Source organism: Meleagris gallopavo, chromosome 1 (assembly GCF_000146605.3).
Source record: "Meleagris gallopavo isolate NT-WF06-2002-E0010 breed Aviagen turkey brand Nicholas breeding stock chromosome 1, Turkey_5.1, whole genome shotgun sequence".
NCBI lineage: Eukaryota > Metazoa > Chordata > Aves > Galliformes > Phasianidae > Meleagris > Meleagris gallopavo.
Genome location: NC_015011.2, coordinates 96,044,416 through 96,071,315, shown reverse-complemented (window position 1 = coordinate 96,071,315; position 26,900 = coordinate 96,044,416). Strand labels below are relative to the sequence as shown.

At 41.5% G+C, this 26,900-nt stretch overlaps 2 long non-coding RNA genes across 3 annotated transcripts; both read left to right on the top strand.

The window, feature by feature from the left end:
* Nucleotides 1–1,880: 1,880 nt before the first annotated feature.
* On the top strand, nucleotides 1,881–11,197 carry LOC116217405. Of its 2 annotated transcripts, XR_004161891.1 has the most exons (4): nucleotides 1,881–2,942; nucleotides 5,787–5,919; nucleotides 6,325–6,404; nucleotides 6,890–11,197. It is a non-coding gene; the product is annotated as an uncharacterized LOC116217405 (long non-coding RNA). The 2 variants fall into 2 exon arrangements; XR_004161890.1 differs by having other exon boundaries at nucleotides 6,325–11,197.
* Nucleotides 11,198–14,040: 2,843 nt separating this feature from the next.
* Nucleotides 14,041–26,593, top strand: LOC116217400. The gene is made up of 4 exons (XR_004161886.1): nucleotides 14,041–16,732; nucleotides 19,695–19,761; nucleotides 23,498–23,562; nucleotides 26,311–26,593. It is a non-coding gene; the product is annotated as an uncharacterized LOC116217400 (long non-coding RNA).
* Nucleotides 26,594–26,900: the final 307 nt, after the last annotated feature.

The following is a 26,900-nucleotide window of genomic DNA, read 5'->3' as shown; positions in this document are numbered from 1 at the left end:
GAGGGAAAAAAAGTAGCAACCTGATTGCACAGGACTTAGCAGTCTTATCTAATGTTCCTCAGTGAAACTCGCATTGTGGCACTAAGGATGGGTGCTGGAGTTCAATAAGGCCAGGTGCTGGGTCCTGTGCTTTGGGCATAACAACCCCTGGCAACACTACAGGCTTGGGGTAGAGTGACTGGACAACTGTGCGGAAGAAAAGGACCTGGGTTGGTTAATGCTCAGCTGAGCATGAGCCAGCAATGTGCCCAGGTGGCCAAGAAGGCCAATGGCATCCTGGGTTGTATCAGAAATAGTGCAGCCAGCAGAAGCAGGAAAGTGATCATCCCTCCGTACTCAGCACTGGAGGCTCCTCACTACAGGAAAGACATTTGAGACCAGGGAGCATGTCCAGAGAAGGGCAGTGAAACTGGTGAGGGATCTGGAGCACAGGTCTTATGAGGAGCACCTGAGGGAACTGGGGTTGAGAGAGTCTGGCTGAGAGATTCTGGAAAAGAAGAGGCTTAGGGGAGACGTTATTGCTCTCTGCAGCTACTGAAAGGAGGTTGTGGTGAGGTGGGACATCAGCCTCTTCTCCCATTAAACTAGAAGGAATAGTCTCAAGTTGTGCCAGGGAAGATTCAGATTGGATATTAGGAAAAATTTCTTGTCTAAAAGAGTGGCCAGGAACTGAAATGGGCTGAACAAGGTGGTGGTTATCTTACTGTCCCTGGAAGTGTTCAGGAAACATGTCGATGTGATACTAAAGGACATAGTTTAGAGGGCGACATATTGGTGGTAGGTGGATGGTTGAACTGGACAATTTTGGAGGTCTTTTCCAAGCTTGGTGATTCTATGATTCTATGACTCAGACGGTAGATCATATGCAGGCCTCTGTGTTGTGGAAGCCTGTATCAGCAGAAAAAGCTTTTGTGGTGGTAATACAAATAGACATTTACAAATAAAAGTGAAGCAAATTGTTCTTGATTGACCTTAAACATTATCAAGAAACATGGGATTTTTGAAATTGAAGAATACTATGAAAATATTTTTCTGTATAGCGCTGCTCAGCACGTTAGAGATGTGTAACGCACCTGTGGGAATGTCTGTAGGGACTCAGTATGCGCCTTGAGCAGTGGCTAAGACATGCAGGTGATAATTGTCAATAGGATTTTTTTTCTTTTGATTATCAGAGTGTCTGAGAGGGAGCATGGCACAGACTCGGGGCATAAAAATCCTCTCTGCTGGTAAATTTCAATGCAGCTAATGAAGGAGCATATGCTGATCTGAGCTCACACAGCCGACTTTTGCTTTTGCTTTTTAAGGGCTGCTTCCTCTTAACGAATAAAGAGATTTTTCACTTTTTCCAGATTACTTTTCTGATTAACTTATTCAGAATTTAACTGAATGCAAAACAAACATTATTGGCTTGCTGCTGTGCCCTTTAGATAAGTGTGATGCCTGCCACTTTTACCGCAATTAAACTCAGCATGTGCTTTTGGTGCATCTCTTCCTCTGGAGACATGGAGAAATAGCTCCCCGTCCTACTCTCTAAGCTAGATGGGGCTCTATCACCCCAGCCTTTACTGAAGCTGGTGTTAGTTTTTTAGTTACGCCTTTGCATGCTAAGAAACTGAAAATTTCTGTTCCGACCTCAAAGGTAACTTAGAACTTATCGTAGAATCATAGAATTACTTGAGTTGGAAAGGACCTTTAAAGGCTCGTTAGTCCAACTCCTCGGCAATGAACAGGGAACCTTACAACTAGATTGGGTTGCTCAGAGCCCTGTCCAGCCTGACCTTGTATGTTTCTGAGGACGGGGCATCCACCAGCTCTCTGAGCAACCTGTTCCAGTGCCTTACTAACCTTATTGTAAAAAACTTCTTCTTTATGCCCAATCTAAATCTCCTCTCTTTTAGTTTGAAACCATTTCCCCTTGTCCTATCACAACAGCCCCTCCTTTAGATTCTTAGAGGTCATTATCAGGTCACCTCAGAACCTTCTCAAGGCTGAACAGCCCCGGCTCTCTCAGCCTGACCTCATAAAGGTGTTCTATCCTTTGGAGCATTTTTGTGGCCCCTCATCTGGATGCATTCCAACAGGTCTGTGTCTCTCCTGTACTGAGAACTCCACATCCAGATACAGTACTCCAGGTGAGGTTTCACCAGCACAGAGCAGAGGGGCAGGATCACCTCCCTTGATCTGCTGGCCATGCCTCTTTTGATGAAGCCTAGGATACAGTTGGCTTTCCAGGCTGTGAGAGCACACTGCTGTACAGCTTCCCATCCACCAGTACCCCCAAGACCTTTTCAGCAGGGCAGTGCTCCACCTTTACATTGCCAAGCTTGAACAGATAGCAGGGGTTGCCACAACCCAGGTGCAAGACCTTGCCTTGAATTTGTTGAATCTCAGGAGATTCACCTGGGCATGAGCCTGTCTTAGTCTCTCTGGATCGAATCCTGTCCCTCGGCCATGTCAGCCACACCACAGAGCTTGGTATCATCCACTAGCTTACTGAGAGTGCACTCGATCCCACTGTTGATATAATTGATGAAGACGTTAAAGAGCACTGGTGCCAGTACCAACCCCTGAGGGACATCACTTGTCACTGATCTCTGTCTGGACCTTGAGCCATTTCTGAGTATGATCTCAACCAGTTCCTCATCCATCAAACAGTTTACCCATCAAATCCACATCTTTCCAATTTGGGAAAGAAGGATGTTGTTGGGTTGTATGTCAAAGACCTTAACTAAAGTCCAGACAGATGACATCAGTGGTTCTTCACTTGTACACTGACATAGTTATGCCATCATAGAAGGCCACTAGATTGGTCAGGTAGGACCTGCTCTTGGTGAAGCCATGTTGGTTATTCCATATCACCTCCCTCTCTTTCATTTGCCTTGGTATAGCTTTCAGGAGTATCTGTTCCATGCACTTCACTGCTTCATGGGTGATGCTGACAGGTAAGTAGTTCTGTGGGTCATCTTTTCCACCTTTCTTAAAAATGATTGTGTTATTGCCTTTTTTGGGGGATCTCACCTGGTCACCATAACTTTTCAAATATCATCAAGATTGGTTTGACGACTATGTCACCCAGTTCCTTCAGGACTCTAGGATGCATTTCGTCAAGATCTGTACACTTACGGATGTTCAGGTTCCTCAGGTGGCCGTGAACCTGATCATCACTTACAGCAAAAGGGGCACTACACCCCCAGTTCCCACCTTCTTAACCATCCACTCGAGGACTGTGTGTAGAACAGTTACTATTGAAGACTGAGGCAGAAAAGTTGTTGATATTTCAGCCTTCTCTTTGTCTGTTGTTACCGACCTGTCTGTGTTGCTCACTCTGGGGGTATGGCCTCCTGGACTTTCCTTTTCTGGTTGATGTACCTATAGAAGCCCTTCTTATTCTTCTTTGCACCTCTTGTCAAGTCCAGTTCCTGTTGGGCCTTGATCTTCCTGATCCCATCCCTATACAGTTTAGCAACATCACTATACTTCTCCCAGGTCACCTGTCCCTGCTTCCACTGCCTGTGTGTTTTCTCTGGGCTCTCCAGTTTGACCAGCAAGTTGCAGTTTAGCCATACCAGCGTCTTGCCTTCCTTTTGTGACATCGTGCACCTGAGGATGAGAGCTCTTTTGCCCTAAGGAAAGTGTCCTTAAAGATCTGCCAGCTCTGTTCTGCTCCCTTCTCCTTTGAGGACAGATTCCCAGGGGAAACTGCAAAACAGTCGGTCGCCACTGGGACACTGACACCTCCATTCTGTTGCCATCACTTCTTTGTCTATACCTTTGTTGTAATGCCAGCAAAATACCATTGTTTTACAAACTCTGCCAGACTGGAACCCACATTTAAGTCTCACTGGCAGTACCAAGGAGGACAGTAAGAGGTGAAGCTGTTTTGGAGCTGCTTGTTCTGGTGCTTGGCCAGTCATATGCCGTAACTTGGGAGAAGCTTTCCCAAGAGTTTCTGAAGGAAGGTAGTTCCGCCAATACTTTGGCCATTAGAATATTGCAACTTTTTTTTCCCCAAAATATTTTATTCATATTTGCCTCTGAAGAAAAAAATAACCCTTGTTTTCTTTTAAGAAATCTGTGTGAGTTTCACATGCCTTACAGTTAGCTCTGCATGTGATTTGCCTTTGGGCACACAGGAAGTCTTCGTTGCTTCACTTGCTGTGCTTGAATGTGTCTACAGATTATCCTGTGTGTGTGTGCTGTGGCAAAGCAGTGACTGTTTATCTCGTGGGCCACTGTTAATGCAAGGAGAAGGGGAAGAAGGAGAGGAAAGAGGTTAGCAAGCTTTAACGATGTTATTCCCACGGGCCTTTTAAGTTCAAATCCCACACCCCAACCCTGTGGTTGCAGGGAGGAAATTCTAATCAGCATCTGAAGCAAGAATTTGATAAATCTAGGAAACAAAAGCCTCATGTATCTATTCGTGCCATAGGTAATAAACTATCTGTAGTCCAGTTTCACTGCTTACATCTTAAAACATATGGAAGCTTTTTACTTACTTCCTGGTAGAAAACACAAATTTGGTTTTGTCTTATATTTTGTTGTACAGAAATACAACAAAAGGCTGTTTGGTTGGTCTGAAAGTAGGCTTGAAACTCTGAAAGAAATTAGTTTAGCTAATCCCTGCATGTAGTAGTTCTTTCACTCATACTAGCAAATGTTAACTTTCGTGCTATTTTTTCCCTTCCTCTTCCCTACTATTTTCAGTCCTTTCATCTTATTTTTAAACTATCCAGTCGCCCAGTCATCACTTATGAATGGCAGAAAAGGCAAGGGGAAAAAGCATATATATTTTTAGACAAAAACCTGCTTTGAAATATGCATTTGTCTAAGGTACTACAGTATAACTATGCTGAGTATTGCATCCTGCTCTCTCCTACTGACAGCATCCGCCCAAGGCATTGTGTAATTCCTGTGCACTAAGAGAGGTGATGACCTGTAACAACATCTACCCCCAGTATCTTTCCTTTAGAGCGCTGCTTACTGTGGCAGAAAGAAACAAAGTGCAAGTGACAACACTTTTTATTTTTTTCCACCCGAAATGTTGGGATTTAAGAGTTTAAAAGTGGCACAGAATAAAAGGTACGAGGATGGAATAAGAGAGAGTAGGGCTATGAAGAAGGAGAAAGAGGGAGTCAGTTGTTATTTTTCTTTGAACGTGTCCTCAGCACAGTCTAGCTGGCTGCCTGTGGCCTGCTCCCGTGCTGTGCCACCACCTGCTTCCCAGAGGACACAGTAGCGGTGCAGGCAGTGGTTGCTCCCCGTGGGCCAGGTGCTGCCGTGTGTACGAGAGGTGACGCAGAGAGCTGCAGGCTGCTGGCGGCCACTCGCTGCTCACAAAGCCTTGGCAGCTGCTAAGGGATCAAGAAGGCACTGAAATCCTCCGCTGAAAAATGTGAACAGCCCAAGAGCCATCCCAGATTTCTTCATGGCATAGGTTTGCAGTCATTAATTTAAAAGCAAAAGGAATAATGGTCTAGAAGCAGGCAGCAGCTATTGTGCTGAATCTTTCAAGCTTTCATCAAAGGTCTAAGGATAAATCCCAGTTACATAAATAGATGACTTTTCTTTTTATATCCAGTGACTTCCATGGATTTTTTTCATTATTGTTCTCCCACATCTGCTTAGCACTTAAAAACTTCATTCACTTTGGTGAGAAAGGCATTATTGCCATCTCCTTGTCATCTTTGTTTTTCTTCTTACATAAACACTGATGCTGTGCTTATGCTAGAAAAAGACTGCTCATCGTCCCCTGTTTGATTTCAAACTATGTCTGTAATGTGCCACAGCTCTGCATGCAAAATGTCTCCTGAACAAGACCAGGAACCTCCTGCTTGGAACAGAAGCCTCCTCTGACCCAGCTGCATGCTGCTGCCATTGGAATGATGTGGGATACCGAGTGCTGTATACATTTCTGCCTAGGTCAGTTCTAGTATCTCTCAGTTTGGATCAAGGGGATACAGAGATTTTTGGCAGTACAAACACAGCATAGGCTGCAAAAGTAGCAGCTGGCTTCCAGACATCTATTATCTTCATGTTACCCTGCATAAAAGGCAAAGCTGTGCCGGGTGCCACTCTCTGAGCATATGTCCAGTTAGCCCAAAGCAAACATGATTGCTCTGGAGCTGTTTGTTTTGATGTGGGATGTGACTACCTGCAACGTGCACCATGCTTTGCAGGAAACGAGAGGATTCAGTGTACGAGGTCAAACTCTTAACTAGTGTAGCAACATCTGCATCTACAGGGCAGAGTAGAGCCCTTTTATCTCTGAGCAGTTGTGCTCACCATTTGGAGTTTACTCACTTCCTCTGCTTGGTGCACTGATAGATTTTTCTGGACTGGGAGCCACGAGGAAAAGAATTGGATGAACAAGAATGGCACTTGTGGGGATAAATCCAGTCCCTGGAGTGAGTATCCCAATCAGAAGGTAGTGAAGAAATAAGCCTCAACTTCTGTCAAGAAAGCTGTCAGGACCAGGAGACAATTAGAGCAGTATCTTGGTCAAAGAAGGAACATTTGGAAAGATCTTCTATGTCTTTTTTAGATAGCATGCAAATTCCTGTTGTGGTAGGTCTCATCTGGGATCTGGCAGGGGGTAAATGAGGCAGCAAGAAGGGGCCACAATAGATGAGTTCTGCTGGTTACTGCTGCTTGGCATGGTGGAGTGTCCATAGTGCCAGCTGAGTAGATGGTAGCATCGTGAGCCTTGAGGGAATGATGCTGGGGTTGGGCTTGCTGAAAAAGTCCAGGGTAAAATGGAGCTGCAGGCAGGATAAGTGATGTGGTACCAGGATGCCTTGCCATAGCTTCCGAGCAAGGATGTTAGAGTCAAAAAGATACAGCTCCTGTAAAAGCCAAAATCCCTATTTACTGTTTTCTTTTTCCGAAGCAGAAATTACAGCTGCTACATCACTCTTTTCTCAAGGTCAGCAGCCATCACTGCAATCTTTCTGCCATGAGCAAGAGTCACTGGGTAGTTCTTGCTACAGTACTGGGAAATAAAGAGAAGGAATAATGTAAATCAGGCTGAGTTAGCACCCTGTCACGACTGGCAGCATTACCTGCCACCATCCTCACCAGGAGAGGAGGGACAGGCACCAAACTGATACACAACTCACAGGTTTGTGTTGTGGTTGGCTGTAGGTTTTCATTAGACTTCATGTGGACATATGGTCATGTCGAGAGTTCTCTGTTAAGCAGGCCTAAAAAGACGTTTCCTTATTTTAGGGAGAGTTTAGTGCTAGTGGAATATCATTTGTACGTGGACCTAAGATAAACAGGAGGATATCAATTGCCCTATATCAAGTTTTGTTGTGCTAGAATGCACAGCTTGTGATTTGGCCCTATTGCACAGAATACCTAAATGTGAAGATTCTTTTTGGTTGGGAAAATCCCTAGATATGATGGAAGTGCAGTGCTCTGGTAACCTGTCAGAAATGTCTTTGCAAGTGAAGGATCACAGAGCACAAGGCAAACTCCACAGCTCCTGTCTCTTTTGCTTCCTGTCTCTGCAGCACTTATTTAAACTGCATTCTGCAACCCTTCCCTTGCTTTGGTCATCTCACCCGGGATCCTGGAGTAAAAGTAGGTTAAAATGTGCAGGCAAGAAAAATATTTTGGAAATATAACTCAATTACAAAGCACTAAATGAGCAAGTTTAAAAGCTAGTGAGGATAAAGAAAATGTTCAGTAACCGAGAGAGTAACTGAGGTGGAAGCAGGGTAGCAGCAGTGATTTTTACCTGAAACCCAAGGAAGCTGACCCCAAGCATGTGGCTGCATTGCAGATATAACCCCTAATAGGCTTGGACAAGCAAATAAGACCTTGCAGCAGTGAAAGAGCCCTATTGTGATTATATCAGCTTGTGGGAGCTTGATGTCTGTTTTTTCTCAGCTGGGCTACACCTTACTGTGTTTTCCCCAGCATAAAGCTCTTTCACTTAGGCTTAGTTCCAGTGCTCAAGATTTCAGTGTATTTTTAGCACGCTGTTTGTTTATTATCTGCCATACATTTCTTATATCTACAGAAGGGCATGTTAAACATGGGGCCTTCTGTCTAGAATAGGTTTTGTTAAATAACACAGCCAGTGCTTTTGTGCTTTCTGATAACGTAGAGAGGGGAAACTTTCCTAGGAATAATAAAAAAGAAGAAAATCTCTGAATTTGGCTGTGTCTCAGCTAATCCAAAATGCTTGCATTTATTTGCTAAATAAGGAATTTCAGCACACAGAATTACTTCAGTGTTTCTTTCTGTGGAGAGCAATGTGAGTGAGCATGTGTCCATACAACACATGCAGAAGACTGGTACAATGACTCATGTAGACAAAGGAAAAAAGAAGGAAGCTGACAATGCAAGGGCTGATATTTAAAACAGCAGGGGCATACAGTGAGCATTCTTGTAGACTGGCCATTATTTATTAAATACAGAGTGATTGGAGCTATGCAAAATATAACGAGACATGCTTCAAGGAATTCACAGCCTATTACAAACTCAGAAACAACATTGGAAGCATATAAAGTACATTAAGTGCTGGTACAAGTTAGCAGTAGCGAAGGAATCTGGCTGAGGTCATTGTTGAAAAGTATTGTGAAAGGAGTGAGTTCAGAGGAGGAGGGGGGAAGTCATCTGAGGTGAAATTCTTTGGAAGACTGAAGTGGACCTGGCACCAGTTCCTCTGCGTGGGGTGGATTTTATCCCTGACACTGGAGAAAGATGACTTCCCATCTGAAGTGGCTGTCAGGGAGAGGAGGGCAAAGGAGAAGCAGGTTGAACTGGTGAGAAAGGGCATATGGCAGGACTTGTGGGTGATTTTTGAAGGCAACGGAAGAAAAGAGAAGGTGGAAGGGGAAGAGGGGAAAATATGCATACGTGGAACTACAAAATAACTGACCTTGCCTTGGAGCTTGTCAAGAAACACTGTTTACAGGTGATGCTGAGACGATTCTCAGGAGTTCATTCTCAGCTCATTCTCAACTTTCAATATCTTCTGAAATTTGGTAAATTGTAAATAAAGTACAAATAAAGAAGGAGAAAGATTCATTTAAATGGTAAATTCACTACCCAAGTATTGGCATTCCTTATTTCTAGAGGAGGGATGTTGTATGTTAATTGAAACAAGAATGCTTATCTATAGTCTGTGCCATGGAGGTGATTTGAAAAGGGGCCTTTCACTGTTGGGTTCCCCAGTAATCCCTTGAATAAACATCCAGTGAACTCAGGCATAAACGTGGGGAAAAAAACTGAGGATTGTTGAGAGAGGAGAACAAAAAACTTTCTTTAATACATAAATAATTCTAAAATATGTATTGCGGTATTTGTGCACCATTGGATAAAAGGTCTAGTGTTCTTGGAAATGCTTCTGGTGCCCAGGCCAACTCACAGCTAGAGTATTTAGGTATTTGCACAGATAGCCAGGCAGAGCAGTGCGTACTGCTATGCACTATTATATAGACTGGCCTTGAGAGTTTAGCAGAGAAGTGAATGTCATCTGGATCTGAAAAATGAGCAGTAGCGAGGTAAAATCAGGAAAGGCTACATGAAGTAAGCTGACTCCAAGTCCCTGAGTGCTCCCTTTGTTTATGCTGCTTTTAGCTAGCAGAGATGTGTCGTCTGGTGTGTGGGTGGTCCCTGCACTGTAACCCAAGGCTAGCTTTTACTTAGTGCTGACACTGCCATCTTATTGCTGCAAATGGAAGAAAAAAAAATGTAATGAGACTTTCTACCAGTGAATTTTGGGGAATTTTCATAATTTCTGGTTGCAAGGAACAAGAAAATGACAAAATGCAGCTGACACAGTTGTTGGCAGGTTTTCAAGCCAACCATGGTTTTACACAGAGCCTGATGAAGTAGATGACTTTAGCATCTATATAACTTGTGAATGGACCTATACACGCCTTCTTTCCTTCTATAGTACAGTGTGCTCACTGCATCTGCTCACATACAGAAGAGCCAAGCAGCTACAAGTAGAAGATGAGCCTCGTTGTTCACTACAACAAACAGAGAAAAGGGGGAAGATGGTTTTTCTTCAGGTCTTCAGGCCATATATTTCAGGAAAAAATTCTTTGTTCTTTCTTAACTGACCTAAGAACCCCTTCTGGCCTTTAGATTGCATTTAGGTGTGATGGTTGGGACTAGATGATCTTAATGGTCTTTTCCAGTCTTAATGATTCCATGATCCTATACAAATTAGGGTAAATTGCATGTTGTTCATCAGGTATTATATTAATTCAGTGAAATTAACCATCTTAACAAAAAAAAAGTGCTTTTACCAGCTGTCTCTCACAGGTTTCTTACACATTTTCCAGGGATGCTCAGAATCCCTATGGCCCCAAGTGGAAAATGTAAGATGTAGAGGGACAGTCTCTAATGAGTATTCATGTTCTATGAGTAAAAGATGCAGGAATACTTGATGAGAGGAAATATTTTGAAACAATTTAGATTTAATTGTATTCCAGATGACTTTTCACCTGTTTAACACACTAGTTAATGTAAATATATCTTCTATGTTTCTCCTCAGCAAAATCTGTTTAGAACAACCTACACAGATCTGGAAACACAGTGCTGCACTTGGGGGAGAAAAATTGCATCTGTGGACTGCTGTCCCTGCCAGATTACAGGAGTTTATTACTCTTAGGGGAAAGCTTAATAGTCTGTTAATTGAGAAGACAGAAGATCTTTTACACTTGGCTGCACACTATTATTAGGAGCATTGCAATAAAGGGAGCAAAGCTTACCCTACATATTCAAGCAAAGTTTTGCAAAATATGCTTAATAGGATAGTGATGCATTATCCATGCTATGGTAACGTGGTTCTCTTCAGAGTACAAAAGGCCTCGTGGTAATAAAAGCATTGATTACAGTCAGGGTTCTGTTGTGTGAGGACTGATGCTATGAGAAGAGCTGTGGTGGTTCTCATGGTTCTGACTTTATCCACAGGTTGCAGAGTTGTAACTCTCTTACACCATTGTGGCGTAAAGTTAGGCCTAACTTGCACAAAATTACCAACTTATCCAAAATCTTGCTGCTCTTTAAACTTTGAATCCAGGCTGCCAATTTGGAGTGAAAGCTGAGTTCCTTAAAGGCATGAGATAATTTGTTCCAAGGTTTTGTCACTTTGTGTGCAGGCAAAACTGCTGCTGCTGTTCAGTGTGATCTAATGTTACCATGATTCACACATAGTAGCACTGGTACCATGACAACTCCAAATTCAGCCATGCTTGTGAATCTCAATCTCTTTTATAATTCTCTCTCTCTCTCTTTTTTTTTTTTTTAATGTACGATGTTATTCTGAATTCCTTCTGCAGATTTTAATGCCAGCTGTTACTGCCTCAAATAGAGGAAAGCATGCTTAGCATTAAGCCTTCTCTGTCTTATATTTTTATACTGAAGTAAAGCATGGTGCTGTAAGCAAGAAATGATTCAATATACTCGGTTGTCATCGATTCTTATCAACAAAAACTAAAGAAGTAGGCATAAGGCCATACTGCCACTATGAAGGCTATGAAATTTGGGTCTCAGACATGCTTATAAGCTGTTTCTTAGTGCTTGTGTGTAGCTGGGCATGGGCAGATTTTAAAGCCTGAACGCACCTGAAGTCTGCATTGTTCCAGGGATATGCAGTGGTCCCTTGTGAAAGGAGGGTTTTGAATCCATGTATTTAAATTCAGTACATTTAATCATATATAATTTGCATCGTATACATCATCATGTGCATTACACTGTATACATCAGTCTGCTTGGCTCAGTCCATTCAGCCCTCTTTTCCATGCAACCTTTCTGAGAAAGTATGTGCTTGTAGGGGCACTGGGTGAGCATTCACAACCTATGCAGTTTTCAAATCTTGAGGTCTCTGAAGAAGCTTTTTTAAATGCTCTTAATTAAAAATAAAAAATAAAAATGAGGCTTCTGTGAAGGAATGGTTTGAATTTGGTGTAAAACTACAGCTGTGCCATGAAGAGCCCTTTTTTAGCTAAGACACTGGAGACAATGAGGAGTTTTACTAGGAGAGGAATTTCAACTGAGAATAACATTAACTTCACTTAACATAGAATCATAGAGCCATAGAATGGCCTAGTTTGGAAGGGATCTTAGAGATTATTGAGCTCCAACCCCCTGCCATGAGCAGGGTTGCCAACCGCTCTAGATCAGGCTGCTCAGGACCCCATCCAACCTGGCCTTGAACACCTCCAGGGATGAGGCATGTACCGCTTCTCTGGGCAGCCTGTGCCAGTGCCTTACCCCTCTCTGAATACTTCTTCAAGTCTAGATGGAAGCACAGGAGCTGGCACTGTTGAGGTAGAGTGTTGGTCTTGTCAAGTTGAACACCTGGCTAAGTCATTGCTGTCGCTAAATTTCCAGTATTTTCTTCTGTGAAATGGTTCATTTAAGAATACATACAATCAAAGCCATTGTGACAAGTTGTTTGGGGTATAGACTACACTATCTAGCAGCCAGGCTCCAACAGCTACATCCTGAAGCATCACACGGCCAGATCTCAGCCTGCTGCATCAGCCTGATGACTGCAGGAGCTCCATAGGGGCTGGTGGGACAGGCCTGGCCTGGGCAACTGCAGGGCTGTGGCAGGTAATGGCTGTCAGGTGGATGGTTGCAGCACTTTTCCTGCTGCAAGGCACCAGCAGTGCATTTGGTGGTGGTGTCCGAGTGCACTGGGAGATAGATGAAATGTTCTTGTAGGACATGCACATTCCACTGACATCATTTTTAAGTTCTAAGGCAGGAGAAGAAACCATGTGAGCCAAGATGAAGAAAAGGGACTTTTAAAACCTGCCTTTTGAATGTGTTTTTTAAAAATGTGCAGCATATCTGTTGTGTTTCGTGACTAGTAACAAGTAGTCTTGTGCTTCCTGATCCAAGTTCTGTCAACTCTGGCAAGAGCATGTGGAATTTATTTTGGACTCACTCGGATTATGTCAAGCCATTTCACACCCTCATGCCCTGGCACCGAATGTACCAGTACACAGCTCCAGCTGGGTCATGCTGCTGCTTTGACCAGGTCAGACATGGTGCAGCCTTAAAAAACAAACAGGTGTCCACTGTGAGAATGTGCTGCAGTCAACAACGTGCCCTCCTCTCCTGGGAGCAAGAAGATCGCTGTGTGGCACTGCAGGAAAAGACTCTGGAGGCCAGATCTTGCAATTTGGGCAATTTGGGGTTGTTCAAAAAGGTGTGAATGGGGCTTCAGAAAAGCGGCCCTGCTGAGTGTAACTCTTTTTCACAAATGTCTTGACTAAGTCTCACAGCCAGCTGAATCAGCTGATAGGTGCTGATAGGAAGAAAAATCAAATAACACAACTAGCATGGCATCTCTACCATGCCCAACTCTATGAACTACTGAAGAGCTGAGATGATAGCCTATGGAAGCATGACAGCTGCTAGAGCTGCCATGGAGAAATTTGGAATAGGACACTCACAAAATATAGGAGACAGTGCACCAGCTGATACTTCATGATCAAAGGCCTTATAGCCCTCTCTCTTCAAGAGTGAGGGGGGGTTGGTGCTGGGTGTAGGGAAATGGCAATACAGTCACCAGTGTCATCAGTCATGGAGGAAGCCCAACGACACCATGAATCAAGCAAGTCACAAACAGAAATGTGCCCTACAAAGGAAGCGTGTCAGTGCCTGAAACTGCTGTTCTTTTTCATGCTGGTGAAACTTAAGTCTACACAACTATGTCTGCAGAGGAGCATGAAAATTCCTTGCAAGAAAATCTTGTGTTAACAGTTGGCATGCTTTGCAGGCCAGAGCATCTGCCCATCAGGAATGAAGTACTGGGGCTGCACTTTGCAACTGAAATGAACTGACAAAGCCTGCGAATGTGAAGTAGTCGAAGGTTTGCATCTCTCTCGGCAACTTGACAGCCCTATTGTGTAATACTCTCGGTGGCTGCTCTTTCCCCATGTGCTTGATCCATTGCTGCAAATTGAATGAATGCCTAGATAGGCTGTCAGCTGGTGGGATTTTAAAGGAAAAAAAACAACAACAACAAGAACAACAACAACAAAAAAAACTTTGCTGTTATTCTTATTTTGCATATACTTATTTTAATATATTTAGATGTAGAAGTACTTAACTGCATAAAGCCACAGATGTCTGAAAGCCTCTCAGGGATGACAGCATGCATGGATGACATTGTAGCCTGGAACACTGCTTTTTGTCTGCATTAGGAATGACTACAATTAGTAACGGAAATTAAAGACGGGAAACCACCTACGTCGAGAAGAGATTTACTACAGATGGAGCCGTGCACAATAATTCTGAAAACCAAGCAATATTTAACATTCAGATAAAATGAAGATAAGTCTGAAATTCAGCCACTCAAAGGCAGCTTAAAGTAGGTCAGCGAGTTTAAGCCCAGCACTGCAGTTTTAATAACTCACAGAAAGTGTCTGCATGTTTTTCAAAACCCAGGTGCTGCCTAAAGCCATTGCTTTGCAGCAAACCCAGAAGTTGACTGAACATCCGAAAGTCTGATCCAAGACTTTCCAGTGCTGCAATAACATAGAAAATGAGACTAAATCATTATCCTTTTTTAAGAAGTGCCCAGTCAGGGAAAAATGTAAAAGGGTTAAGCTTCAGCTGACACAGAACTTGCTTCTAACGTGAGCTTATTAGGAGCAAGAATATGTCTCTGTGAGAGCAAGACAAGCATTAAGCTTTGCTGTGGCCTTTCAGTCACACCATTACGCTTCTCTTTGGGTTTTGTGCAGTTTCAAGATGCTTTCTTCTGGCACAGTCTTGTCCATCACTGGCTTCCTTGATCAAAGGCAGAGCCCATAGGCCAGGGCTACCAAAAGCCTATCTGCATGTGACACGGTCAGTACTTCGTTGCAGATGGTGGAGAAGAAAAGGTAGCAAGTATTCAGCTTCCAGTGGACGGTGTAGGTAGTCTGACATAGGTAATGGCTACCTGAGAGCCCAAGCAGGGCACCCAGAAATGTAGGTTGGAGCAGGCTGGGGCAGAGCTATCAGATGTAACTGTGCTGGTCACCATTAGGAAAAACATGCTGCAGGGTCCCCGTTGCCTCACGTGGACTCAATTCTTTTAATAAAAATAGTGTTAACTTGCTGCTGGAGAACACTCGCATTGACCACTTGCTGGGGCTGGCATGTGGCTTCTCCCTTCTTGCATTTCAGAAAAGCTGGTATTTCTTCCTTCCTGAAGACACAGAAACTTCTGTTTTTGGCATGCTGTTTCTCTGTGGGTCTTCAGATCAAAACAAGAGACCTGGTCAAAAAGAAAAAAAGAAGAAAACAGAAAAAAAACCCAACGTCAAATAAAGTGACACTGTGTTGCTGGCTAGAATCCTTAATCTCTCCTGATAGCACAGGAAGGCTTGTAGACTTCCACAGCAAAGGACTCAGGTTGGTATTTAAATTTATTTGAGAAGAAATCAACCTAAAAATATAAGTGAAGACTGATGCTGTTTTTTAGGTTAGCTCTGCCTCATTTAGTGAGCCTCGTTACATGTTCAATGACATAAAACCAGGTGGCAGTTGACACACTAAACCAGTCTAAACAGGTCACAGTCTGCTCCAATGTCAATCATTTGCCTGAGGTCAGGAAGTAAAAGTAGGCCATGACTTCATTTCTAAAAACATCAGATTCATTTTTGTTCCTTGTTAGTTTTGTTCGACTCTCCTGTTAAAATACAGTGGTCACGTGCATCCCGTGTGAGCAGCTGAACTTGAGAACGTGTCTGCAGGAGGAACCCGTGCACTGGATTGCTGCTGCTCCCTGTGCAGTGCCCACCCTTCCTTCTCCTGGCTGCAGCGGGGTGGTTGTTTATTATCCCTCCTGCCTCCAGCAAAAAGCATTTCAGATTTCACAGAACAACTCTCTCAAACAGCTCTCCTTATGTATGCCAAAGGTATACAGAGTTGTGAAACACGCTTATGGGGATAAAAGTCTTAGCTAATACAACGGTATGATGCTCTTTTCTTTGATGCGGTTCTGCCAATGTGTACTGCCTGATAGACACCTGCGGTGCCTCTTTTTCAGCAGGGTAATAACAGTAATACATATCTTAGCTGAAGTAGTTTTCTGGAAGCATAACATACAAAGCAGACATCCAAAAACAGAGAGAAAACAAGAGAAGCATTGCAAAACTGCATTTTCTAGCAAACAAAAGCATAGATTATGTCCACTGGACAAAGCTTAATTGTACAATCCTACCAGGTTCATTTCTTGGTTTCCTACCTGCAAGTAATTACTCCTTAGGGAAAAAAAAAATAAATAAAAAAAATCTTGAAATATCAAAATACAAAATATTTTAAAATATTTACTTTTTTTTCCACCTCCATTTCAGCTGTAAGGCCAGGAGTTAAAGAGCAGGGTTCTCCTTTTCAATCTCATGCTGTAATAGAGTTGAAAGCATTGATGCAGCAAAAGAGAATTGGCCTGAGATTTTTGCACAGGGGACATACCCCAACCTGGATTTCCTTTAGTGTGCAGCACCACTTTTTCTATGTGACACTTCATTGTGTCAGTGATGCTTTCACCAGGTATTTGGGAGGCTTCTGCAATAAAAACATGGATGACTGCTGAATCAAGTGAAAATTCAGCACAATCCTTTTAGATAAGAAGATGAAGAACCCCTGACACAAGACTTTCAGTGATAGTTTTCTATTGCATATTAAATAAAATTACTTAGAATCATACTCCAATTTTTAATTTCAGGCACCTTCATGGATCATCAGCATTCCTAAAGGATCTGAGGTAAATTCAATTACTGAGAAGTTTTTCACCTGGTAGAGAAAAGCTGAGTGCCAGACATTACATTATTGAATGTTTGTTTATTGATTTCTGAGAAGTTATCCTATTATAGTTCTTTTATCCTGCTTAAGACTGCCTCACACATTTTTGAAAAACTCTTCAGGTCTGAGCAGCCATACTGAAGGAGCAACTCATGTGGTCTAAATCAGCATGAGGAAAAAAAAACAAACAAAAAACACCAAACCTTTTTAAAATGTGTCACCAGTTGGGAAATAAGGTTTAAATTTGAAAGGGTCAAAACTGGTTTAAGCATCTTAAATATTCTTCTCAATAGAAAGAAGTGAACAGGCAGAAAACTTCTGTGAGACAGTTCAAATCTAGGGAAACAAACAAACAAAAAACTGCCATCAGAATGTTAAGGGAGAAATTTTCATGAAACTGAGATGGAATATTTCCAAAATCTGATACGTACCACAGCACAAACTGGCTTTTAATGACGTCTTCTATGAACTGTTGCCCGTATCACAATTCTGTGTGAATCAGTAAATTGAGTATAGCATAGTATGAGGTCTGTATGTGATGTTGGATAAGTAATTTCATTAACGATTATAGAGTGATTTGAAAGTCCCCAGGTGGAAATGTCAACTACTGTTATGAGACAGGCACCCTGTGACTTCAGCACATATGCCATTTCTATTGCATATGGACATGCTCAGTTCTCTTCCAAAACTACCATTGTTGAAAGAGATATGAGAAATATCATATACCTTCTGTCAGTATCCAGACTTGCTAGGATGGGAGGCAGGAGAGAAAGTGCTCTTTAGGCCATAAGCTTCAACTGTGGGTGATGGAAACTGGCTCAGTAAGGCCTTTGAGTTATGAGCATGACTTTGGAGATGAGTCCTGTGCTGCTTTTCATCCAAAATTGACATATTTGCATATGAACTATTGCTTGACCTCTTCTAAATAATTGATTGCCACCTGCCATAGGATGGGAAGCAACAATTCCATCTCTTCTTCTTCCCTGTTTCCAGTAAAAGAAACTCTTGGTCAAACAGAGTGCCATTTCTTTTAGCACTAAGGTAATCTCTTTCCCCATGGTTCATTCAGAGTATGCCTTTAGTGCATGCTTATACTCTAGAAAAGAAACAAATGATTTCTCCAATTCCATATGTCTGAGTACAAACCTGACTTGGCCATAAGTTTAAAAATAAAAATAAAAAATCTCAAGCAAACCTTGGGGAAAGAGATTTTGTGATTTACTGTTCTATAAATGCCTTCTCATTTTTGCAAAACATAGTTCTAGTGCTTCTTGTTACCTGTTAGGATGAGCTCACATCATCTGTTTAAAAAAAAAGTACTTTTTAGACATATATGAATCTCAGATGCATGCTAAAGCTAGTTGTAGGAATGTTTGGTGGAGGCTGCAAACTAAAATGATGTAATTGTGCCAGCCAAATTGTTGATTACTCATTTTTCTGTCTTTCCTTAATAGGAACTCTCTCCAAGGTTATGTATTTTAGGATCATAAGTGTAATTGTATCCTCAGAGCATATCAGTTCAGTTTATGTAGAGAGCATCATGGCATGTGTCATATGAATTCACTGGTTGAGTGCTATGCTGGTCTGCTGTTGTTCAGACTACCAGCAGTTTGCTTGTGAGTGTAAGAGAATGATCTTTGTTAAGATTTTCAGCCAGTAGATAGAGATCATCAGACTTTTTCCTTGGTCTTATTGTGCTGTTGATAACATTGTGACAGGAAGGGAAACTGAACTATTTTGTTGAGTTTATTGAAGATCAGTTCTGAAGTTTCAGAACTACTTCAAAAGAAGCAATCATCTTCCACTCACAGAAGCAATTTTCAGAATAAAACTGAAAACTTTGCCTGTAATCACAGCTTAGAATCCAGCATTGAGAAATCAATATAATTTTTAATATGGCCTTTAATGGAAATGAAGATTTGTATTACAATGTGATACCTTCTCAGTGTCATAACTGTATATGTTTTCAGTGAAAAGTAGTAGTGACTTGAACATAATGAATGTATGAGGAGGGAAGATGTTGCTCTGAAAATCTATTTTGGACTTCAAATAAATGTGAACAGAAGAGGTAGAACGTATTAGATCACTGATCACTTTCTGCAGAGCCCTTAAAATCAATAGGAATTGCTGGATTGGATGCAATCAACCAAGCTTAGAATGAAAGCTTAATGAAAATATTGTCGTAAGCAAACAGAAATTATGTTTGATGGTTGTGCTTGCAAGGATGTTACATTTCATGGAGACTCTTAAAAACGTTACTTTTTCAACAGCTAGATACAAAAATATATCCTAATATGCTTTATACCTATTTTTGAGGGCCCACACTATTAATTGCAGCCCTCTGATTCATCCAAGAATGAGAAATTCTAGCTAGTGTTCACGCATTTCTCTCAGAACTGTTGAAGTGTTGTATAACTGAGATAGTTATTAAGTTATTTTTGTGTATTAAGATAGTTATGCTTGTTATGCTTGAGGGCAAGTTACTGTAACTGCCGTTGAGTCAGGTTTTTGTTTATTTCGGTTTGTGTTGTGCTAGACCTTCATTTGTAGAGCTGGTTCAAATCTGTATATATATATTTTTTTCACTAGCAGTGTGATCTCCAGTTAAGCAGAAGGGCTGACATTTGCACTTATATAGGTGTGTATGGAAGATTCGTTCTTGGCAGTAGTGAGCTGTGAGCTGTCTTGTAGGTGTGGTAGAGGCAAATGCTTATTTCCCATTTATTGTGCAGTGTCAAAAAACTGATTTGTGCTGTTAAGCCTACAGGTTAAGGCTTCCTATTCAGCAGAATACCTACTATGGCTGTTGCTGCTTTTTTGTGAAACGGCATCTTCTTGGGTGTCTGTGTGCTCTGATGACTAAGTCAGACTACGGGAGACAGTAAATTATGAACCTTTACCATAGGATTTTTTCTTTTTCCCAGGGTTACTTTATTAAAAATCATGTTAGAGTGAAGAGGCAGTGGAGCCATTTCAGCCATCATCAAAAGAGTGAGTGAAAACTTTAGTATTTTTCTTGTCTGACTGATAGAACTATTTTGGCAGATCCTTCACGACTGAGCATCTTTCATTACAGATCTCACTGCAATCTATGGTAGAAAATAGAAAAATAGGACAACATACATTGTATGTTTTACCTTGTTTACAGGAAACCAAAGGTATATTCACACTCATTAAAATTAATACAAACCATTATTCCAGCCTTCCTTGAAGAAGCCCCAGGGGCAGCAATAGACCTTAATCATCCTCTAATAGAACCAAAACCTTCTCCTCATGGACCATGCCACCTCTGGGCAACTGTACCCCTTTCCAGTCCTGTTCCTAGCCCAGTCTCCTTGTGGTCCTGGCATAAACCCTCAGATGGCACCTGGCCTCTGTCCAACTCCTTCACTGCATACTAGTGTTGCCAGTGGGCTCCACTACTGCCCCTGGCTCTGCCCTCTGCACTTTGGGTCTAGAGGGTGAGGGCTAGTGGTAACCTGGGCTCCATTAGACTGAGTGTTGCCAGCACATCAAGGAAGGTGATCTTTCTCTCCTTCAACCTACAAGTGAGGCCACACTTGTAGTACTACATCCAATTCTAGGCTCTCTAGTACAAGAGAGCTACTGGATTGCAAGCAGCAAAGAGCCACAAAGGTGATAAAGGAACTGGAGTACCTCTCCTCTGAAGAAAGGCTGAGAGATCTGAGACTTTTCAGCCTAGAAAAGACAAGGTTCAGAAGGCGTCTCATTAGTGTATATAGATACCTGAAGGACAGATGCAATAAGAGTGGAGCTAGGTTCTTTTCAGTGGTGCCCGTTTACAGGACAAGAGGCAATGGGCACAGACAGGAACACAGGAGATTCTTTCTAAACAACAGGATGCACCTCTTTACTGTGAGGGTCCTGGGGCACTAGCACTGGTTGTCTATAGAGGCTGTGGAATCTCCATCTCCTCTGGAGATACTCGAACAGCATCTGGCCATGATCCTAGGCAACCTACTCTAGGTGCCCCTGCTTGAGTGAAGATGTTGGAAAATATGACCTCCAGAGTTCTGTTCCAACCTCAACAACTCTTGAGTAAGTCTGTGTGGAAGGGCTCATCCCTGGGGACAGATTCCATGCATTACATAAACCAACAATTCTATTCCATCTCTCACAGCACAGCTGTGTGCAGAAAAACAATCATCACATCTTAAAGAAACCTCACTTGTGTCAACGGTTTACGGGCTGGTTCGGCCGGTTCCGTGACTAGAGGGCGGAGGGATCCGCGGATCCGCGCCCCCGGAAAAAAAAGAAAATAAGGGACCCCGAATAATTGAAAACAGTGGCAACAATCTGAGGTAAAACAAAGTAATTTACTAAATATGGTATCAACAGAATTTTATAAGGAGAGAGAATGTGAAATTGATGGTGGATCGGCCTTACCACAACGCTGAGATGAGAAGCGCAGGCAGAGAAGCGCAGGCGAGAAGCGCAGGCAGAGAAGCGCAAGCGAAGCAGCGCAGGCAGAGAAGCGCAAGCGAAGCAGCGCAGGCAGAGAAGAGAGCATCAGGTGACCTTGCCGGGAGTTATATCTCCTCGCTGACCGCAAAGCCCCCTGGGGAAACGTAGCTGCTCTTCTCCGCTGGACAGGCACCCGGAACTTGAGCATCAGCAGTCAAACCCCCAGTACATTGCATGATGTTATGATGTGGAATACCGATAATGAAAAATCATGAAACCATGACAACTTGTTTTGCCCAAAACTGCAATTAGCCATTTTGAAAGCAGACATCAAAATGAACTAATTCAAATTATGAAGAGACTACCTAACAGGCTCTTTGTTAAGCACAGCTTACTTGAATTTCTCAAAGACCCTTGTGGGCTCAAGAAGCAGGAACATTATAGAAGTGTGTAATATGACTCAGACACTTCTTTGGGACATGAAAGATGCATGGTAGAATGATAAGACAAAGGACAGTCAATCCCTTATTGGCCCATACAACAACAAAAATATTTCTGCAAAGATGTATATGTGGAGTGCTGCCATTTCTATCTTTAACCCCTATTACAGATCTTGGGGTAACATTTTGTGTGAGGAAAGTTGATCCTGGCAGTTCAGTAAGGTCTTTTCCCTTAAGACTCCTCACCCTCATGCAATGATCAAAATTGTGAAATAAAAATCTTACATATAATAATGCTACAACAAGATATGTCCCCAAGGATGATAGGATGGCTGCGAGCATGCTTAAGTATGGAAGCAAAAGGCTGTTGTCTGTTGTCCTTTGACTATTCACCAGTATCTATGAAAAAGAAAAGGTGGTGGAAGCACTTAAGAATGCTTTAATTGCATATCTATGGAAAAAGAAATATGATTGCCCATTATGTAAAAGCAATCTGGCATCTTCCTCCTATTTATACTTTGGAAATATTAGTTCAAATTGTTCATAACATGAGCTCATCATTCTGATATAGTGGTGCCTCATGACCAGGCAGTTTCCAGACTGTCTGTGGCAACACTGAGATCATTATACTTGGACAGGCAAGCTTAGGAAAAGCAGAGAGATTATGAAGAGTTCAGTACTCAGCAAGATAAAGATTCATCTTTGTTCAGTGTTTTGGCTTGGAGTGTCTAATAGTGGATGTTTAAGGTTGATTATAAGGGGATAGAGAGAAAGCACTCATTACCTCTTCCCCCAGTATCTGCTCTCAGCTTCTAGTTATTGTCTTCTTCAGTACTTCTTCAGATCAGAATTCGTATTCCAAGTGCCACCAATTGGACTAAACTGTCTGGTTTTTCTTGTTCGAGACTCAGCAGTCTGCAATTCCTCAGTGAGTCAGGCTGGTCTGATAGAATCTTTAACTTCATTCTTCATGTTAGAGTATTTTCTTGTTCCCAGTAGAGACTATCAAGGTTTTATGCTTGCATCTAGCCTATTCATTTTTCTGTCCTTGGTAATGCTTCTCGGAGTATGACAAAGGAATGTACCTTCACTAGAGAACTGAAGGTCATCAGCTTAACCTCATGAGATTGAAAGCCCAAAAAAGGTATCATCATTTGCTAATAAAAGCCGGATTGCATGCCTATTTTCTGGAAGTCCTCAGGCTATCCTCAGTTTCCCTACTGTCATCCAGAGATGTTTGTCTTCCGATTAGTATACAGAAGGTGGAGGTCATTGTATGAGCTATCCAAAGGCAGCTGTTTAGCTTCACAGCCACAATTGATGAAACAAGGTTCAAAGTGATTGACTTGTTTACCTTGGTAGCACTCTCCTCAGATCAGCAATAATTAGGATGAGATGTCCTTGTGCTTTTGGGAAGAAATCTTGTTTTGATCATCAGCAGAATCATATTTGGAATGAAGGATGTATCCAAGGCTCTGCCAAGGCTCTGATGTTTGCTTCCTGCTCTTTTCCATAAATGCTCTTGTGTGATGGTATACAGTAGGCATATTCAGCAGTCAAACAACTCCATTAATGCTGCTGATGCCAAATGTTGGATATTGACTAGCATAGTTTTGTAACAAACACCAAACTTCTAACTTGCAGCTTCTTCCCAAGTAGCAAAATTGCCAATGCCAGATCGTTTCTGGGCTTGCATCGGCCTCAAACTTGTCTCTTTCCCCAGTTTGCTAATTTAAAGAGGATCACTTTGAAGATGATACTTTAATCTTTTCAGAACATCCTGAAAATCTTCAGTCAAAATAGCAAGTTTGTCAGGAAAAGGCTTTGGATTCAAATGTCTCTGTTAAATCTTTTGAATATAGACTCAGCCTCTGAGATGAAGCACCCTGGCAAGATGTTGGCCATAAGAGAAGAAAAACTAATAAAGGTAAAACCATAATCACATTCTGGTCACATAAAATTTGCATATTGGGTATGTAATGATACCATTTAATTCCAGACTGGCTTATTTTGACATAGTTGTATGCACGGATAGTGAAAGTGAAAACAACTAGAACTGATTGTCAAGCAGGGATTATCAATTGCTTTGGACAACTGACAATTTATTGGCTAAGTTCCATGACAGAAATGAAATCAAAATTCCTTTGTGTTTACAGGTCTTACTCTTTATTGTGAAACTTTGGAAACTTGGGTTTGTTTCCCAAATGTTAAATGAAGAATGACCACTGATTTCATTCAGCACTGAACAGTGAATTAAACTCTAGGCAAAGAGAAAGATAAGATGTCATTTTTATATCTACAGAACTTGAAGAAGTTTTGTCCAGGAAGTCAAAGTCACTTTCATTTAGCAGCCCTTAGATGCTAAAGATACTTCTTATCCTAAATAACTTATTTTATCAGCACTCTTTTAATTGTCTGGATTACAATGCTTTTTAATGTGAGTACAGAAGGTATATTTACAAACTTTAACCAAATCTTATCATGTATTTCAAATGTGTAGTTGTGGTACTTGGTTCGTGGACATTGTGGTGATGGGCTGAGGGTTGAACTAGATTATCTTAGAGGTATTTTCCAACCTTAAAAATTCAATGATTCTATGATTCTGTCATTCTATGTATTAGAGACTACTTGGCTGAATGTATATTTTTCCTACCTGAGGAACTTCTCAGTTGTTTGTGAGAAGAAATACTAAACTGAAGTTAGATTCTGTAAAATGCCTTAAAAAAAAAAAAGTTCAGTATTATCTTGTATTTTTTGATGCATGTTTAAATTCCATAGCGATTTCAGTCTGCAGATTTGAAAATGCCCAGAAGACTATATCGGCACTTTATCAGTTTCAGTGCATCCTATGTTTTTTTTAATATGTCTGTCTCAGTTGATATACTGCCTAAAGGCCAATAGAATACTATTACAATTGAAACAAGTTCTTAAATTTAAATTTGGAAAAGACTGTTGCTGCATTTTCTATCAACTTCAGCAAAAGTATATGGAAGAAGTGACATAACCTAGATTCACATTTGCAAAAGAATTAATAGTAATTTTTTGTATTCAAAAGGACACAGGAGATTGAAGTTATATAATATTTCAAAGCTGCTGAAAAAAGCAACTTGATAATGAAGGTAATATGAAGTGAAATATCCAAGGTTTAAAGTAACTCTGATGGAATGGTGCTGTTAAAGTCGCTAGGAACGCTGCTTCTCTGGAGATAACTTTAGCAAGTAACTAGGCCAATGAACTGAAACTCTCAGCTTCATCTTTAATAGATAAGAAGCTAGTTTTGCAAAAATACAGTGCAGCATAGTTAAGGGGAAGATCTGATAGTGGCACTAGCCAAAATGTTCTATTGGATGTCTTTTCCATACTTACTCCTGCTTAGCTATATCTGTTTCCTGCCACCCTGTTCTCCTACCTTTTCTCCACAGGTTCCAAAACAACACCAAAGCTGATGAGTTAGACATGGAATCCAATAAAACCAGTTGTTCAGCAGTCAGGCAGCAAGTCACATTATGGTAGTACCAAAACTGTTCTCTAGAGCAGTAAAAGTCAAGGAATATAGAGCATCAAGAGCTGTCTCATAGTAAAGTAGGGTTAAGGTATGTCAGCAACAGAAGCAACAGAGCAGGGAAACAGGGCAAAAAGTCAAACAGTTTTTGGTAATAAAATGAGATATAAGTAATGGTCTATGTGGTTAAGTGTAGTGCAGTCAAGAAATGACAACAAAGTTCTGGAAAAGGGTATACTAAAATAATTACCCACCCTTACAAAAGACAGACTAGAAGTCTTACTTAGCCCAGAGCTTGCTGAGCCCAGAGAAAAATAAAGCAGAGAATGTATCAGAGAAACAAGGAAATAAATCTGCAAAAATCTGAAAATCCAAGAAAGAAGATATGTGAGGAAATCCTGATAGAAGAAACAGGAATCTTGCTGCTATTGCTTACTCCAAATTAAAAAAAAAAAGAAACACCATTTCTTAGTCGATTTTTACCTCACTAAATGACAAAAGAGCACTTGGAATTACTATGATCAAAACATTTAATAGTTCAAATATTGTTTTTTGGAAAAAATTGCTCACCTTTCATATGTCTGGTAAATGGAAATCAGTGACTTGAACTACCAACTGCTTACCTTAGGTACATACAGTGATGGGATTGTCGTAACTTGAGAGATTTGCGACCTTATGACTTTTTATATGATTTGTAATAGTGTAAATGTGGTGCTGACACTGGTGAACTGTATTAAATACCTTCTCTAACTCCAGTGGTTGCTTTAAGTGAACAGTAAGTGGCACAATTCTCTCTTGTTCCACCACAAGGGATGAAAGATTTAGAAGATAAAATCTACCTAAAAGGCTGCACGCACATGCAAATCTTAAGAGGGTGCTTTTTCATTTGTAAGAATGCCAACACTTTATTGTGATGCTCTGGAAACACGTTTAGGCATTGATTCTGAAAAAATGGCACAGGTTCAGCCCTAGTAGAAGTGATGGAGTCAGCTTGCTTTTGAGGACTTTAGCCTTATATGAAGTGGGCATTGGAATTTCTGTGCATCCAAATGAATAACTACAGTATAGGATGACACAGAAATGCTTAGCATACTGTAAAACGTGCTAATCTAATATGTATTTCACAAATTAATGTTGTTTTGTTTTGTTTTGTTTTGTTTTTTTTTTCACAAGGAACGTTCATTGATAGTTTCTTCTGAGATACAGTTACTACAATTTCAACTTTGCACAAATGATCTGCTTAAGAGGATGCCAGCTCTTTCATTACAAGTCACGAGGATCATCACATGCTCCTTCCATTGTGCCTGTAGCTCTTTCCCCTTCTCTGGTTCATGCTGCGTAACCTCCTTTCTCTCCTACGTCACCGGCCCTGCAATCCTTTTCCTTTTCTAATACATGCACGGCAATAATCTCCTGCTAACGCACCAGCTCTGACTAAGATAATAAGCCCTGTCACCACCCCCCCCCCCCCCCCGCCTCAAGCAGCTTCCTGCATTATACCACATGATGGGAGATTAAAATGTATTTCAGTCTTAGAGTTTTTGTGCTGCTTGTAAGTCATTCAAGTCCTTCCTTGCAGGTTGTGAAGTTGCCCAAATCCCTCTCCATGCCTATAACCCTGGGGTCAGTTGTCTAGCATGACCTGATTGGATACTTGGCCTTCTAATGACTCTCTAAGTTGCTGGTGAGGCCTGTGCCATCTGACATGCCTTGAGCTTCCAGAGGTGGCACTTGTTATGACCCTCAGCTAAGATGCCCTGGTG